General features: G+C 39.7%; 2 long non-coding RNA genes across 2 annotated transcripts; one reads left to right on the top strand and one right to left on the bottom strand.

The window, feature by feature from the left end:
* Positions 1–602: 602 nt before the first annotated feature.
* On the top strand, positions 603–2,178 carry LOC121655244. Its single transcript, XR_006013112.1, has 3 exons — positions 603–1,728; positions 1,821–1,950; positions 2,046–2,178. It is a non-coding gene; the product is annotated as an uncharacterized LOC121655244 (long non-coding RNA).
* A 4,161-nt stretch (positions 2,179–6,339) lies between these two features.
* LOC121655495 lies at positions 6,340–15,748 on the bottom strand. Its single transcript, XR_006013222.1, has 3 exons — positions 15,555–15,748; positions 13,709–13,715; positions 6,340–6,378 (listed from the first exon to the last, which is right to left on the bottom strand). It is a non-coding gene; the product is annotated as an uncharacterized LOC121655495 (long non-coding RNA).
* Positions 15,749–17,586: the final 1,838 nt, after the last annotated feature.

Genomic DNA, 17,586 nt, shown 5'->3' with positions numbered 1-17,586 from the left:
CAGCTGGATGGATTCACCTTGTACAAGCGTAACAGACACGTGTCGTACACAAACGTTCCTCAGATGGCCAGCAGATGTGGCGGTGGAGTTGCTGTTTATGTGCGAAACCACATTCAGGTGCATGAAAAACAGTATTTGCATAATGTGACTGATCTTGAGTTTGTAGTTCTGAAGGTTGAGGCTCCAGTCCAGGCACTGATCGCAGCGGTATACAGACCCCCCAGCTACAGTTTGAGGCGCTTCCTGGAAAACATGGTAAGCCTTCTGGATGCACTGGAGACGGTGGACTGTCACCCTGTAATTGTTTGCGGCGACTTCAATGAGAATCAGGTACCCACTTCTCCCAAGCCCATTTTGGAGCTGTTCCAGTCTAAAGGTTATACACAGCTGATCACATCTGCCACCACAGACAAGAACACACTACTAGATCTTGTATTTATATCCCAGCGTCAGCAGTGTCTCCATTCTGGTGTGATGAGGACGTACTGGAGCTACCATAACCCGGTGTTCTGCATCGTTTCCACCAGTGAACCATGAACATGTCTGGTGAGTTTTAAAGAGGACGTTCATTTGAAAACACTTTACTTTGTATTTTGGTGTACAGATCAGTGACAAGTGTGCAAAAATTGAATATATAAATCATGGTACAGAGAAATTATGGGAACAGAAATAATTATACTGAATATTTATAGAAACAGAAATAATGATACAGAATATTTATGGAAACAGAAATAATGATACAGAATTTTTATGGATAGAGAATTAATGGTACAGAACTTTTATGGATAGAGAATTAATGGTAGAAAATAATTATGGAAATAGATTTTTGGCCTGTGCATTTACCTGGGTGGGTTGGGTTTGGGTTGGTAAATGCACAGGCCAAACATGGTAAGCCTTCTGGATGCAGAAGAATTCCCATGCAGTGCAGCGGCCGGTTTTGTACAAACCAGCCGCTGCACCTCATGGTAAGCAGCTGTACTGCAGCAACTGCAGCACAGTTGCTGGTTTTGGACATACCAGCAACTGTTTGCAGCATCCAGAAGGCTTACCATGCAGTACAGCTGCTGGTTTGTATACATCCAGCAGCTGGACTAAAGCTGTTCAAAATAACTACATCAATACACCAGAAAGCATGAGCTTTCTGGTGTATTGATATACCAGCTGATACCCACAGGGTGCAGGGCATGGTGGGTTGGGGGTGGGGTGGGCAGTCAAAGGAACCATCACTGATTTATTCAGCTATTCACAGTTTCACTGCACTATCTGTGTGTACTTTGAGCTGAATGGCCAAATCTTTTACACGAGGATGTTTTTACCGGCAGAAAAGATGTTTTTGTTTAGAAGTTTCTTTTTTAGACGTGTGTACTCCAGACAGGAGACGTGTTCTCCTGTGTCCTCTGTGACAACTTCATCCAGCACAACCATCTGCAGAAGATCTACACCATCACACTTCTACATCATCTTCATGAACTATTGGTGCAAACAAGAGACACCACTGCTGGACCACACAGAGAAGTCTTCTACATGCTGCCATCCCAGTTTTTCTTCAAGTAGGTGATGAAATGTCACCTCTGAAGCTTCACCTGACCACCTGACTGGGCCTGAGAAAGATCATTGACATCATGCTGCCATGCTGCACACCAACAACAGAGGAAGCAAGACTTTACGGAACTACGAGACTCCTCCTCCTCCTGCCAGTGACCTGGGTTCCTCACAGTAGAAGAAAAGGTAATGAAATTATTCATTATTATTGTAATTTATATATATTCATCCATGTTGCAGATTACAGCGTCTAAGACCATTTGCTTTGTGTTTATCAGCTCTTCCTCTGCTGTGAGTCTTTCTCTTCACCATCGATCCTGATCATCAATACTGTCATCAATACTCCCAAAACATCTGGGTGTGAAACTGCACTGGCCAGGACAAGACTGGACCTGCAGCACATTTAAGGTATATATTTATCATGTGCTATGCAGGCTTTCAGCTGGTGGTCTTAGATGAATTGAGTTAATACCAAAATGTGTTTATCCATTTCTTTTCCTCAGGACCAGTTCCATGTTCATGCCTGCATGACACCAGCTCTTAAAAAGAGTAACCTGTGCTGACTCTTGAGTCAGAGACCAGTCATGTTGCTGCAGGGAAACGTTGCTGAGGACCATTCAACGTTTCTGGACTAACTTCCTCTCATTTGTGTAGCAAAAGGCCTTCTCAGTAAGACTCAACCTTCCTTTGTGCAGCAGAGACTGAACTGGTCCATGGAGGCAGCAGATGATCAGCCTCTGGAAAAGGAAACATCACATGGTGAACACACCGTACATCTCCACTGTGACAACATGTTCTCAGACTGTCTAGTCTGCACCACCACACTGGACCACCACCAAAACAAAACTGAACTCAGCTCACACCATCCATCTTTGTAAAGATTATATTTTATAGTATAGTTCCATATTATTTATAGTTAAAGAATTAGTTTTGCAGTAATAATAGTAATGAAAGAATCACAATAACTGCCAATTATAATAAAATAATTATTTAATAAAGCATATTTATAACATGGTGATCACACCGTACATCTCCACTGTGACAACATGTTCTCAGACTGTCTAGTCTGCACCAACACACTGGACAACCACCAATGTAAAAACAGAACTGAACTCAGCTTACACCACCAGTCTTTGTAAAGACTAAATGTTATAGTATAGTTTCATATTATTTATAGTAGTAATAATAGTAATGAAAGAATCACAATAACTGCCAATTATAATCAAATAATTATTTAATAAAGCATATTTATAACATAAATTAAAAGTTAATATTTGCCAAGTGAATTCTATTAAATTAAAAACAGATTATTCCCCTGATAATAAATTATAATGTTGTAAAGGTTTTAGTTTTCTTTGTTCTGTTAGCCTTCTCTTTGGTTCCTTTGACTGCCCACCCACCCGAAGACACTCTGTTTATCTTCAGAGTGTGTTGGGGTGTGAACAATTGTCCATATTCCATATAATCATATGGAATATATAAGATGTATATATTTACATATATATGTGTCTGTATGTGTATGTGTATATACATATTTACAGTATTTTATGTCAGTTGCTATTATTGTATATTATAAGAATAATAGATATGTTTATAATTATCATTACAAATGATTATTACAGTACAGTAATTATACTGATTATTTGTAGAAAGCATCCAGCGGGACTCACACATACATATGTTAATCTTTGGATGCTGTCTGTGCCTAATATTTAGGCCTTAACAATAATAAATTGCCTAAATGAAATAGGACATTGCAATGCCATTTCAAAACTTGGCATTTTCCACCATAAAGACTGCAAATGCAGCTAACAGCAGGTCCACAATTCAGTTAACCACCACAGCATCACAGTGTTGAAGCTGAAGAGACGGCCAAGCTAGCAAAGCCTGGAACATGTTTGTGTGAGTCCTGCTCAAGTGTGGGGTATCTGCTGGTATGTAGGTAGAAAACACATATATACACTTAACCTGGACTAATATAGACCCCAGTTAGAGACAAACATCATATAAAGAATATAATGTGACCAAATATATTGACAATGATCCTCAGGGTGTTCAAAGTACTTCTGAAATGCCCACAACTACTGAGGAGGTCACACAGGCCACATCCAGAGATGTGAGTCGTCTTGTAGTTTTACGTTCAACCTGGGGTAACTCAGGTTATGTGTTCATAGATTTCACTAATAATATCATTATCTGCACTGGGGCTGGGTCTATGAAAGACTGTGTGTACCCACATCGAAGCACAAAAGAAAAGTCTGATGGGATGTGGCTCCACATATCCATTTAAACTGTGATATGTATTTTTTTTATTACTATTAATGCCCGACAAAGGGTGATGTTTGTTTGAGTGTGTGCTATTAATAGCTTTTTGATTTTCCAATGTTTTATTCCATATAATTGCTGGCATTTAATATGATTACGTTTATCAAACAAAGCCAGTGCTTTCTTTAGGGTGGAGAATTCTCCTTTTTCTTTTTGTTTGTTTGTTTTGTTTAGTTAGATTCTCCTACTATTTTATTTACATTTTTTAATATATCTGTTAAACTGTATTGTACTTGTGAATGTTTCAGTCATGATGTTAATATAAAGTATATTTGCTTTGGATATTGCCACATTTTCTTGGAGAAAATGTTTAAAATCTGTGCTGTAATTGCAGATGTTCTGCTTTCTTTGTTAAAATGGCTATTTTTTTTCTAATAGTGATATTACTTTGATGTGTTATATTTATTCAATCTGAAATGTTATCAAACTCTGGTTAATCTAAAAAGTCTAATTTGTTCCATTGTTATAAAATTAATTTCTGCCACATTTATTTTTCAAATTGTCATTCATGTTACTACATTTACATGTTATTGAGTTTCAATGTAATCTCTGGCTTCCTTGATTAAAAGTGTCTAACTTCTACTTATAAAAACTCCACTGATCTGCTTTGTAGAAAGAATAATAAAAATGCACATTTTGAATATTGTCAGACTGAGTTTGAGATTATTCTCCTATTGAATTAAACTTAATTACTACTTGTGCTAAGACTTCAGCAGAAGGTTTCAGGTTTTGAGCTTTAAAGACTAATAGTGTTAACTTCAGCTGCATAAATACTTTGTCAACTAGCAGATTGCACTTGTCTTCAAACCTCTTCAACTATATTAAGCACATTTAAGTTAAACTTTTCATCGTTTCATCATATTTTCTCACCAGTGTCAGCTTTTCTTTTGCTTTTTACAATGATTTATTCCACTTTTCACCACTTCAGACCCTTAAAACTGAGAATCATATAGTTCAAGTATAACTTCATTTGAAATATATCCAAACAATCTTTAACAACCACATTTCAGCACTCGGTCTGTCCGATATGTTCTGTTTCCTTCAGCACCATGGACAGCAGCACTGTTTGTCTGTTGTGAGCGTTCACACACCTCCTGACAGCACCATGGACAGCGGCAGTTTTTGCACTTCAACCTTTCAACCTTTCAGCACTTTTAAATTCCAGTTTGAGCTATAAATACTTAAACAATTAATTTCAGCTTAATAAATACTTTTCAAAAGTCACATTTCAGCTATCTTTCACTATCTTCAGCCATCTTTTCAGCATTTTATTCCAATCATTCAGCATGACAGCATTCACACATGCTGTTATGCAATAACAGCTTTTTCTAGTGATAGAATTGTTTTTCCCTCTTCTCTGGGGTGTGAACATCGGTCGTCCGCCTACTCCTCTCGCAGCGTTCGGCCCACAGACTCCGTTCATACATCAAATCGATCGGCTCGGCCTGTAGATGTCTGCTATGACTCCTGTTGTCTGTATCTATTAAACTTTTTAAGATATCGAGGGTTGTTCGACCCACCATTTCTCCATAGGAATGAATGGGGAATCTTGGCAAAGCCTCCTAAAACATGGTCTCCTTTGAAACCTTTCTTCTCCCGCATACTTTTGGCTAGAGACTCCATTCAAAGTTTAAATCGATCACAAGGGACTGGGCTATAAATCTTCTATTCAGAATTTTGATATCTTTTCTGGTTTATGAGATATGCCAGGTTAAAAATCACTAAAACTTGGATATCTGTTTCACACTCTGATTTTTCAGCTTTTTTCACTCCTCAAACAAACTCTCATAACTCCTACACCGTTTATCGTACAGACACAAATTATATATCAAAACGGAGGAAATCTTCTTGGCTACAAATGAACCCTGGATGATAATGGAGCTGGGAGCTACGGATTTGGAGCTACGCTGCTCTAAAGTCGACCTACGCCCTCCATTGAACTCCATTCTAAAGGCCTTCTGGACTCTGGGCCCAAAGTGCATTTCTCCTGTGTTTTTAACCCATCACCATTTAAATTCTGTTCGCATTACAGTAAAATAAATTACATCCCTGCGTTCCCCAGACCCTCCTGGCGCTCACGGTGAAAAAATTATCTGGATAACTCTTATAGTTTTCTTTTAATGAACAGTTGTTCGGGAGGTGCGCAGAGTGATGAGAACAGTGCAGCTCTGGTCTCTTCTCTGTGTGCCTATCAGCTGAGGTGGGGGCCGTCGTCATGACAACTCACTGACTGCTCTCAGCTGTTAGGAGCCAGCTGACCTTTGCCCTAATCCATTCAGTTTTATTGATCCAGATCATGGACTTCTCACCTGGTTTTGGCCTCCTATTGAGTCCAGGCATGTCCCTCTGTCCTCTTCTCCTGTCTCCTCCTTGTCCATCTCATTACAACAGGCCACATGTCCTCCTCCATTTCTCCTCCTCTGTCTGTCCTCTCATCATGTCTTTTGGTGCTCACTTACATGATGGACTGTGTTTCAGCTGCCAATTCACCTCTTTTTCAGCTCTTTCTGCCTTTTACAATCATTACTTCTACATTCAACCAGTTCAGCACCTTTAATATTCACTTTCAGCTGTAAATCCTTTAACTATTTACTTCAGCTTCATGATTACTGCAGCTGGTGCTTAAGGAAGCAGACTTCAGCCATTTTCAGCCATGTTGAACTGTCTTAAGCACATTTAAGTTAAACTTTCCACCATTTTAACTACATTTAAACACCAGTTTGAGCTTTAAATCCTTCCAACTACTGACTTAAGCTTCATATATACTTCTTCAACAACCATATTTCAGCCCTTTTCAGCCATATTCAGCGATCTTAAGCACATTTCAGTTCAGCTTTCCACCATTTTAACTACATTTAAACACCTGCTTGTGCTTTAAATCCTTCCAACTATTGACTTAAGCTTCATATATACTTCTTCAACAACCATATTTCAGCCCTTTTCAGCCATCTTCAGTAATCTTAAGCACATTTCAGTTCAACTTTCCACCATTTTAACTACATTTAAACAGCAATTTCTGCTTTAAATTGTTGAACTCTTCATTTCACCTTCATATATACTTCTTCAACAACCATATTTCAGCCCTTTTCAGCCATATTCAGCGATCTTAAGCACATTTCAGTTCAGCTTTCCACCTTTTTAACTACATTTAAACACCTGCTTGTGCTTTAAATCCTTCCAACTATTGACTTAAGCTTCATATATACTTCTTCAACAACCATATTTCAGCCCTTTTCAGCCATCTTCAGTAATCTTAAGCACATTTCAGTTCAACTTTCCACCATTTTAACTACATTTAAACAGCAATTTCTGCTTTAAATTGTTGAACTCTTCATTTCACCTTCATATATACTTCTTCAACAACCATGTTTCAGCTCTTTTCAACCATCTTCAGCAATCTTAAGCACATTTCAGTTCAACCTTTCAGACTTTCAGCACCCTTTAACTCCACTTTGAGCTTTAAATCCTTCAACTTTTCACTTCAGCTTAATAAATACTTATTCAACAAAGACATTTCAGCCTTTTTTAACCATCTTCAGCCACTTTTCAGCATTTTATTTCAATCATTCAGCATGACAGCATTCACACTTGCTGTTATGCAATAACAGCTTTTTCTAGTGATAGAATTGTTTTTCCCTCTTCTCTGGGGTGTGAACATCGGTCGTCCGCCTACTCCTCTCGCAGCGTTTGGGCCACAGACTCCGTTCATACATCAAATCGATCACCTCGGCCTCTAGATGTCTGCTATGACTCCTGTTGTCTGTATCTATTAAACTTTTTAAGATATCGAGGGTTGTTCGACCCACCATTTCTCCATAGGAATGAATGGGGAATCTTGGCAGAGCCTCCAAAAACATGGTCTCCTTTGAAACCTTTCTTCTCCTGCATACTTTGGGCTAGAGACTCCATTCAAAGTTTAAATCGATCACAAGGGACTGGGCTATAAATCTTCTATTCAGAATTTTGATATCTTTTATGGTTTATGAGATATGCCAGGTTAAAAATCACTAAAACTTGGATATCTGTTTCACACTCTGATTTTTCTGCTTTTTTCACTCCTCAAACAAACTCTCATAACTCCTACACCGTTTATCGTACAGACACAAATTATATATCAAAACGGAGGAAATCTTCGTGGCTACAAATGAACCCTGGATGATAATGGAGCTGGGAGCTACGGATTTTGAGCTACGCTGCTCTAAAGTCTACCTACGCCCTCCATTGAACTCCATTCTAAAGGCCTTCTGGACTCTGGGCCCAAAGTGCATTTCTCCTGTGTTTTCAACCCGCCACCATTTAAATTCTGTTCGCATTACAGTAAAATAAATTACATCCCTGCGTTCCCCAGACCCTCCTGGCGCTCACGGTGAAAAAATTATCTGGATAACTCTTATAGTTTTCTTTTAATGAACAGTTGTTCGGGAGGTGCGCAGAGTGATGACAACAGTGCAGCTCTGGCCTCTTCTCTGTGTGCCTATCAGCTGAGGTGGGGGCCGTCGTCATGACAACTCACTGACTGCTCTCAGCTGTTAGGAGCCAGCTGACCTTTGCCCTAATCCATTCAGTTTTATTGATCCAGATCATGGACTTCTCACCTGGTTTTGGCCTCCTATTGAGTCCAGGCATGTCCCTCTGTCCTCTTCTCCTGTCTCCTCCTTGTCCATCTCATTACAACAGGCCACATGTCCTCCTCTATCTCTCCTCCTCTGTCTGTCCTCTCATCATGTCTTTTGCTGCTCATTTACATGATGGACTGTGTTTAAGCTGCCAATTCACCTCTTTTTCAGCTCTTTCTGCCTTTTACAATCATTACTTCTACATTCAACCAGTTCAGCACCTTTAATATTCACTTTCAGCTGTAAATCCTTTAACTATTTACTTCAGCTTCATGATTACTGCAGCTGGTGCTTAAGGAAGCAGACTTCGGCCATTTTCAGCCATGTTGAACTATCTTAAGCACATTTAAGTTAAACTTTCCACCATTTTAACTACATTTAAACACCAGTTTGAGCTTTAAATCCTTCCAACTACTGACTTAAGCTTCATATATACTTCTTCAACAACCATATTTCAGCCCTTTTCAGCCATCTTCAGCGATCTTAAGCACATTTCAGTTCAGCTTTCCACCTTTTTAACTACATTTAAACACCTGCTTGTGCTTTAAATCCTTCCAACTATTGACTTAAGCTTCATATATACTTCTTCAACAACCATATTTCAGCCCTTTTCAGCCATCTTCAGTAATCTTAAGCACATTTCAGTTCAACTTTCCACCATTTTAACTACATTTAAACAGCAATTTGTGCTTTAAATTGTTGAACTCTTCATTTCACCTTCATATATATACTTCTTCAACAACCATGTTTCAGCTCTTTTCAACCATCTTCAGCAATCTTAAGCACATTTCAGTTCAACCTTTCAGACTTTCAGCACCCTTTAACTCCACTTTGAGCTTTAAATCCTTCAACTTTTCACTTCAGCTTAATAAATACTTATTCAACAAAGACATTGCAGCCTTTTTTAACCATCTTCAGCCACTTTTCAGCATTTTATTTCAATCATTCAGCATGACAGCATTCACACTTGCTGTTATGCAATAACAGCTTTTTCTAGTTGTGTGAATGCTGTTAAGCATTCACACTATAGTTTTCCTGTTTTTCTTTATTATTCTTATTATTGTGTGAATGCTGTTAAGCATTCACACTATAGTTTTCCTGTTTTTCTTTATTATTAGGGTCCGAGCCATACAAAGTATGGCGGGGCCCTATTGTTTCTGCTATGTTTATTATTCTCGTTCTCCTAAGCGCTTTGACCCCAAATTTGACCCCCTAAACAACCATGAAAAGTTGTGAAACTTGGCACAGACGTCACGTCCGGCGTAACTCGGATATTATAAGGTCCGCATACACTTCAATGCAAAATTGGCTCAACAGCGCCACCTAGAGTCACCAAAAATCACCACATGAATGGGGCCCAGGAAGTCTACTTCAACGTAGGAAGACGAAACTTGGCACACACGTGTACCACCCCGTGTTGACCAAAAAACTCAATGTAACACCTGTCGCCATGGCAACGGGGTGCCCGCCATCTTGGCGTGTGCGGCCATTTTTTTGCCATTTTTTCCACTTTACACACATCGTATTTGAACGAACTAGTCTGAGGGGATTCGTGCGACTGACTCAAAACTTAGAGGGAAGCTTCCTGACAAGTTGGGGACCAAACGCTATTCAAATCTTTCTAATAGCAGAAAACGTGTTACCATGGCAACCGATGGAAAAACGCCTTCTCGCCATGAAACACGGTTTGCTTATATCTCCATAGGAATACGTGGGATCTGCACCAAACTTGCCAGGATTCATACTTGTGACAACCCAAGTCCAGTATTGATGTCAATAGAACACCTGTTGCCATGGCAACGCACTGCCCGCCATCTTGGATTTCACTGCCATTTGAACGAACTAGTCTGAGGGGATTCGTGCCACTGACTCCAAACTTGCTGGGAACCTTCCTGACAAGTTGGGGACCAAACGCTATTCAAATCTTTCTAATAGCAAAAAGCGTGTTACCGTGGCAACCCACGGAAAAACACCTTCTCGCCATGAAACACGGTTTGCTCATATCTCCACAGGAATAAATGGGAACTGCACCAAACTTGACAGGATTCATACTTGTTGGGTCCTTAACGCATTACACCACCTGTTGTCATGGCGACATCGGGTGGCGGGGTCCAGGCAGCTCGGACCCGATGGATGCCGCTTGCGGCTTTCATTAGGGTCCGAGCCATACAAAGTATGGCGGGGCCCTATTGTTTCTGCTATGTTTATTAGGGTCCGAGCCATACAAAGTATGGCGGGGCCCTATTGTTTCTGCTATGTTTATTATTCTCGTTCTCCTAAGCGCTTTGACCCCAAATTTGACCCCCTAAACACCCATGAAAAGTTGTGAAACTTGGCACAGACGTCACGTCCGGCGTAACTCGGATATTACAAGGTCCGCATACACTTCAATGCAAAATTGGCTCAACAGCGCCACCTAGAGTCACCAAAAATCACCACATGAATGGGGCCCCGGAAGTCTACTTCAACGTAGGAAGACGAAACTCGGCACACACGTGCACCACCCCGAGTTGACCAAAAAACTCAAAGTAACACCGGTCGCCATGGCAACAGGGCGCCCGCCATCTTGGCGTGTTCGGCCATTTTTTTGCCATTTTTTGCACTTTACACACATCGTATTTGAACGAACTAGTCTGAGGGGATTCGTGCGACTGACTCCAAACTTGGTGGGAAGCTTCCTGACAAGTTGGGGACCAAAAATTGTTCAAATCTTTCTAATAGCAGAAAGCGTGTTACCGTGGCAACCGACGGAAAACCGCCTTCTCGCCATGAAACACGGTTTGCTCATATCTCCATAGAAATACGTGGGATCTGCACCAAACTTGATAGGATTCATTCTTGTGACACCCCAAGTCCAGCAAAGAAGTCAATCGAACAGCTGGTGCCATGACAACGGCGTGCCCGCCATCTTGGATTTCACTGCCATTTGAACGAACTAGTCTGAGGAGATTCGTGCGACTGACTCCAAACTTGGTGGGAACCTTCCTGACAAGTTGGGGAACAAACGCTATTCAAATCTTTCTAATAGGAAAAAGCCTGTAACCGTGGCAACAGACCGAAAAAGCCTCCTCGCCATGAAACACGGTTGGCTCATATCTCCATAGAAATACACGGGATCTTCACCAAACTTCACAGCATTCATACGTGTCCCACCCCAAGTGCAGCAAAGAAGTCAATCGAACACCTGTTGCCATGGCAACGGTGTACCTGCCATCTTGGATTTCACTGCCATTTGAACGAACTAGTCTGAGGGGATTCGGGCGACCGACTCCAAACTTGGTGGGAACGTTCATGACAAGTTGGGGACCAAACGCTATTCAAATCTTTCTAATAGGAGAAAGCGTGTAACCGTGGCAACCGACGGAAAAAGCCTTCTCGCCATGAAACACGGTTTGCTCATATTTCCACAGAAATAGATGGGATCTGCACCAAACTTGACAGGATTCATACTTGTTGGGTCCCTAACGCATTACAACACCTGTTGTCATGGCAACATAGCATGTTAGCTAGCAGAATTAGCATGCAAGCAAAAAATGCTAACTAAGTATATCAACATTTCAGATTTTCAGCTGGGTGTTTTACCATGTTAAATATGATGTGACCAGGTTACCTACCATGCTAGGAAAAGGTGTATGAGATGGGTGGCGGGGTCCAGGCCACTCGGACCCGATGGATGCCGCTTGCGGCTTTAATTCTTATTATTATTATTATTATTATTATTATTATTCTTCCGCTGTTTTTAGTTGTTCCACATCTTGAGCTAGCTTCAGCCGATTTCAACAATTTTGGTATCAAAACGTTCAGCTCGTTCAGGAGATTCCTGCTTCTATTCAACTTTTTGATATCTGTTCAACTTTTCAAGTTATTGATCATTTATTGATTTTCAGCTCCCATTGAAATCAATAGGATTTCAGCACTTCAGCCTTCAACTCCTTCAAAACTTACAGCTCTTTCAGCTCTTAGAACTTCAGCATACTTTCAGCTAGAAACACCATTCAAACTTTAAACAACTCACAAGGGATTGGGCTATAAAACTTCTATTCAACTTTTTGATATCTTTTAGCATTATTGATTTATGGCAGTTTCAAAATCAATAACTTTTAGAATGTTCATTCCACTCTCTCCCACTCTAGCCCTCACTCTAACCTTTCAGCCTGTTCCACTACTCCAAACAAATTCTCATAACTCCTACAACTTTCATCATAGAGACATAAATTATACATCAAAACGGAGGAATTTTAGTTGGCTTCGAAGAGAACCAAGAATGACAGAGCTGGGATTTACAGATCTCGAGCTATGCCTCTCCAAGCGAGGAAAAGTCTACTTGTGCTCCCATAGACTTCCATTAAAATCTGGATTCTAAGAGGAAAATGCATTTCTCATGTGTTTTTAACTCGTCACCATTTAAATTCTGTCCACATTACAGTAAAATAAACCACAACCCTGCGTTCCCCAGACCCTCCTGGCGCTCACAGTGAAAAAATTATTCGGATAACGCTCATAGTTTTCTCTTAAACAAAAGTTGTTCGGGAGGTGTGCAAAGTGATCGGAACAGTGCAGCTCTGCTCTCTGCTTGTCAGTTAAGTGAGGGGCCGTTGTCATGACGACTCACTGACTGCTCTCAGCTGTGAGCAGGCAGCTGACCTTTCACCTAATTCATTCAGTCCTATTGATCCAGATGATGGACTTTTCACCTGGATTGGTCATCCTAATAAGTCCAGGTATGTCTCTCTGTCCCCCTCTCCTGTCTCCTCCTTCTCCTTCTCATGACAACAGGCCACATGTCCTCCTCTGTCTCTCCTCCTCTGTCTGTACTCTCATTCAGGCCTTTGCTGCTCACTTACATGGACTGTGGTTATGCTGCCAATTCAGCTCTGTTTCAGCTCTTTCTGCCTTTTACAATCATTTGTTCTATATTCAACCAGTTCAGCACCTTTAATATTCACTTTCAGCTGTAAATCCTTTAACTATTGACTTCAGCTTCATGATTACTTCAGCTGGTGCTTAAGGAAGCAGACTTTAGCCATTTTCAGCCATGTTGAACTGTCTTAAGCACATTTCAGTTCAGCTTTCCACCCTTTTAACTAAATTTAAACACCTGCTTGTGCTTTAAATTGTTCAACTCTTCATTTCAGCTTCATATATACTTCTTCAACAACCATATTTCAGCCCTTTTCAGCCATCTTCAGCAATCTTAAGCTCATTTCAGTTCAACCTTTCAGCACCTTTTAACTCAAGTTTGACCTTTAAATCCTTCAACTTTTCACTTCAGCTTAATAAATACTTATTCAACAAAGACATTTCAGCCTTTTTTAACCATCTTCAGCCACTTTTCAGCCATATTTTCAGCATTTCAGCACATTTCAGTTCAACTTTCCACCATTTTAACTACATTTAAACACCTGCTTGTGCTTTTAATTGTTGAACTCTTCATTTCAGCTTCATATATACTTCTTCAACAACCATATTTCAGCCTTTTTTAACCATCTTCAGCCACTTTTCAGCCACTTTTCAGCATTTTATTTCAATCATTCAGCATGACAGCATTCACACATGCTGTTATGCAATAACAGCTTTTTCTAGTTGTGTGAATGCCATGAGGCATTCACACTATAGTTTTCCTGTTTCTCTTTATTATTATTATTATTATTATTATTATTATTCCACCGTTTTTCGGCACTTTTCACAGGCCACATGTTTTGGCCAATTTCAACAATTTTGGTATCAAAATGTCCAGCTCGTTCAGGAGATGTGTGCTATGACTTTTGGCATGTGGCAATGTTATACTGTATTTTATATGAATTTTTGAAATATGACATTTTGCCATACACATGAATGGGAAATCACTTCAGCTCATTCCAAAAACTTCACCTTCTTTCAACCTCTACTACTTCCACATACTTTCAGCTAGAAACACCATTCAAACTTTAAACAACTCACAAAGGATTGGGCTATCCTCCAATGACTGCTTTTGCCGATATGTTTTACGGTTTTGGAGTTATGGAAGTTTAAAAAACCATAACTTTTACAATCTTCACCAAAGTCACTCACGCTCTGTTACACTGTAACTTTTCAGCCTGTTCCACTACTCCAAACAAATTCTCATAACTCCTACAATTTTCATCGTAGAGACATAAATTATACATCAAAACGGAGGAATTTAAGTTGGCTTCGAGCTGAACCAAGAATGACAGAGCTGGGACTTATAGATTTGGAGCTATGCCTCTCCAAGTGAGCAAAAGTCTACTTTTCCCCCCATAGACTCCCATTCAAATCAGAGGCTGGATTCTGGTTGAAAGCGCTTTTTTCATGTGTTTTTAAATCGCCACCATTTAAATTCTGTTCCACGTAGGGACAAATAAATTACATCCCTGTGTTCCTCAGACCCTCCTGCCGCTCACGGTGAAAGAATTATTTTCATAACTGTTATGGTTTTAGGTCAGGACCGAGGAGTTCGGGAGGTGCGCAGAGTGATTCGGCAGTTCTGCTCTGCTCTTTTCTCAGTCTGTGTGCCTGACAGTTAAGTCAGGGGCCGTCGTCATGACAACTCACAGCTGTGAGCAGCTTTCAGCAGGCTGATGACCTTTTACCTAATTCATTCAGTCCTATTGATACACATTATGGACTTTTCACCTGGATTTTGCAGTAATAATAGTAATTACAGGATAAACATGATGGACACTTATAATAAATAATTACTTAATAATACATAATTATAAAATAAATTAATATTTGATAATTGCTAAGTCAATTCAATTTAATTAAAAACGGATTCTTCCCCAGATAATAAATTATAATGTTGTAAAGGTTTTAGCTTTCTAGGTAAGTAAAATCCTGGAGAGCAAGCAGTACCAGAACCACACTGCCCAACAGGTTTATGGTTTCTATGGTTTCTTTACTTCAACTTTACACCATTTTAACTACATTTAAACACCAGCTTGCCAGTTTTATTGAAAGTCTCCATGTAAACATTTTTGCCCATTAAGCAGGATTAGACCGCCATCTAGTGGCCATTCTGCACATTTTCCAATCATGTTGAGAATTGCTGAAACTCTGTTTCTGCTCTTTTACAGTGATTTGGGCTACATTCAACCTGTTCAGCGCCTTTAATATTCAGTTTAAGCTTTAAATACTTTAACTATTGACATCAGCTTCATGATTACTTCAGTTGATGCCTCAGCAAGCACACTTCACCCATATTCAGCCATGTTGAACCATCTTAAGCACATTTTACTTCAACTTTACACCATTTTAACTACATTTAAACACCACTTTCAGCTTTAAATCCTTCCAACTATTGACTTGGGCTTCATATATGCTTCTTCAACAACCATGTTTCAGCCCTTTTCAGCCATCTTTAGCAATCTTAAGCACAATTCAGTTCCCCTTTTCAGCCTTTCAGCAGGTTTTAACTCCAGTTTCAGCTTTAAATCCTTCAACTTTTCACTTCAGCTTAATAAATGCTTCTTCAAAAAAGACATTTCAGCCTTTTTCAACCATCTTCAGCCATCTTTCAGCATTATAGTAGAATCTTTCAGCATGAAAGGCATTCACACTTGCTGTTATGCTAATAACAGCATTTTCTAGTTGTGTGAATGCTGTTAAGCATTCACACAATAGTTTTCCTGTTTTTCTTTATTATTATTATTATTATTATTATTATTATTATTATACCGCATTTTTCGGCACCTTTCTCCTTCCGCAATTTTTGTGCTATTTCAACAATTTTGGTATCAAAACGTTCAGCTCGTTCAGGACATTCCTGCTATGACTTTTGGTATTTATAACTTTTATACTTTTTAAAATATTTAACTTTAAACAAAAATATTTTGCCATTGAAATGAATGGAGAAAGTTTCAGCTCATTCAAAAACTTCCGCTTCTTTCAACTCCTACTACTTTTACATACTTTCAGCTAGAAACACCATTCAAACTTTAAACAACTCACAACGGATTGGGCTATTTAAAAATGACTTTTTTTGCCGATATGTTTTACGGTTTTGGATTTATGGAAGTTTAAAAATCATCAAAATCTTGATTTTCAACAAAATCTCTTGTCACTCTAGCGCCCTCTAGCTTTTCAGCCTGTTCCGCCACTCAAACAAATTCTCATAACTCCTACAATTTTCATCGTAGAGACATACATTATACATCAAAACGGAGGAATTTAAGTTGGCTTCGAATAGAACCAAGCACGACAGAGCTGGGACTTATAGATTTTGAGTTACGCCTCTCCAAGCGAGCAAAAGTCAACTTTTGCTCCTATACCCGTCCATTCATTTCAGAACCAGGATTCTGGGTCAAAGTGCATTTCTCCTGTGTTTTTAACTCGCCACCATTTAAATTCTGTTTGAAGTAGGGATGAATAAATTACATCCCTGCGTTCCTCAGACCCTCCTGGCGCTCATGGTGAAAGATTTATTAGGATAACTCTTATGGTTTTCTGTCAGGACCAAGGAGTTCGGGAGGTGCGCAGAGTGATTCGGCAGTTCTGCTCTGCTCTTTTCTCAGTCTGTGCCTGTCAGTTGTCATGGGCTGTTGTCATGACAACTCACTGAGTGCTCTCAGCTGTTAGCAGCCAGCTGACCTTTGACCTAATTCATTCAGTCCTATTGATCCAGATTGTGGACTTCTCACCTGGTTTTGTCCTCCTATAATGAGTCCACATATGTCTCTGTCCTCTTCTCCTGTCTCCTCCTTGTCCTTCTCATTACAACAGGCCACATGTCCTCCTCTATCTCTCCTCCTCTGTCTCTCCTCCCATCATGTCCTCTGCTGCTCACCTACATGATTGACTGTGTTTCAGCTGCCAATTCAACTCTGTTTCAGCTCTTTCTGCCTTTTACAATCATTTCTTCTACATTCAACCAGTTCAGCACCTTTAAAATTCAGTTTCAGCTTTAAATACTTTAACTATTGACTTCAGCTTCATGATTACTTCAGCTGATGCTTCAACACCCAGACTTCAGCCATTTTCAGCCATGTTTGACTATCTTACGCACTTTTCAGTTCAGCTTTCCACCATTTTAACTACATTTAAACACCAGTTTGAGCTTTAAATCCTTCCAATTATTCCATATATACTTCTTCAACAACCATATTTC

This window comes from Melanotaenia boesemani, chromosome 2 (assembly GCF_017639745.1).
Source record: "Melanotaenia boesemani isolate fMelBoe1 chromosome 2, fMelBoe1.pri, whole genome shotgun sequence".
NCBI classification, from domain to species: domain Eukaryota; kingdom Metazoa; phylum Chordata; class Actinopteri; order Atheriniformes; family Melanotaeniidae; genus Melanotaenia; species Melanotaenia boesemani.
This window is presented reverse-complemented; position numbering and strand designations above follow the sequence as displayed.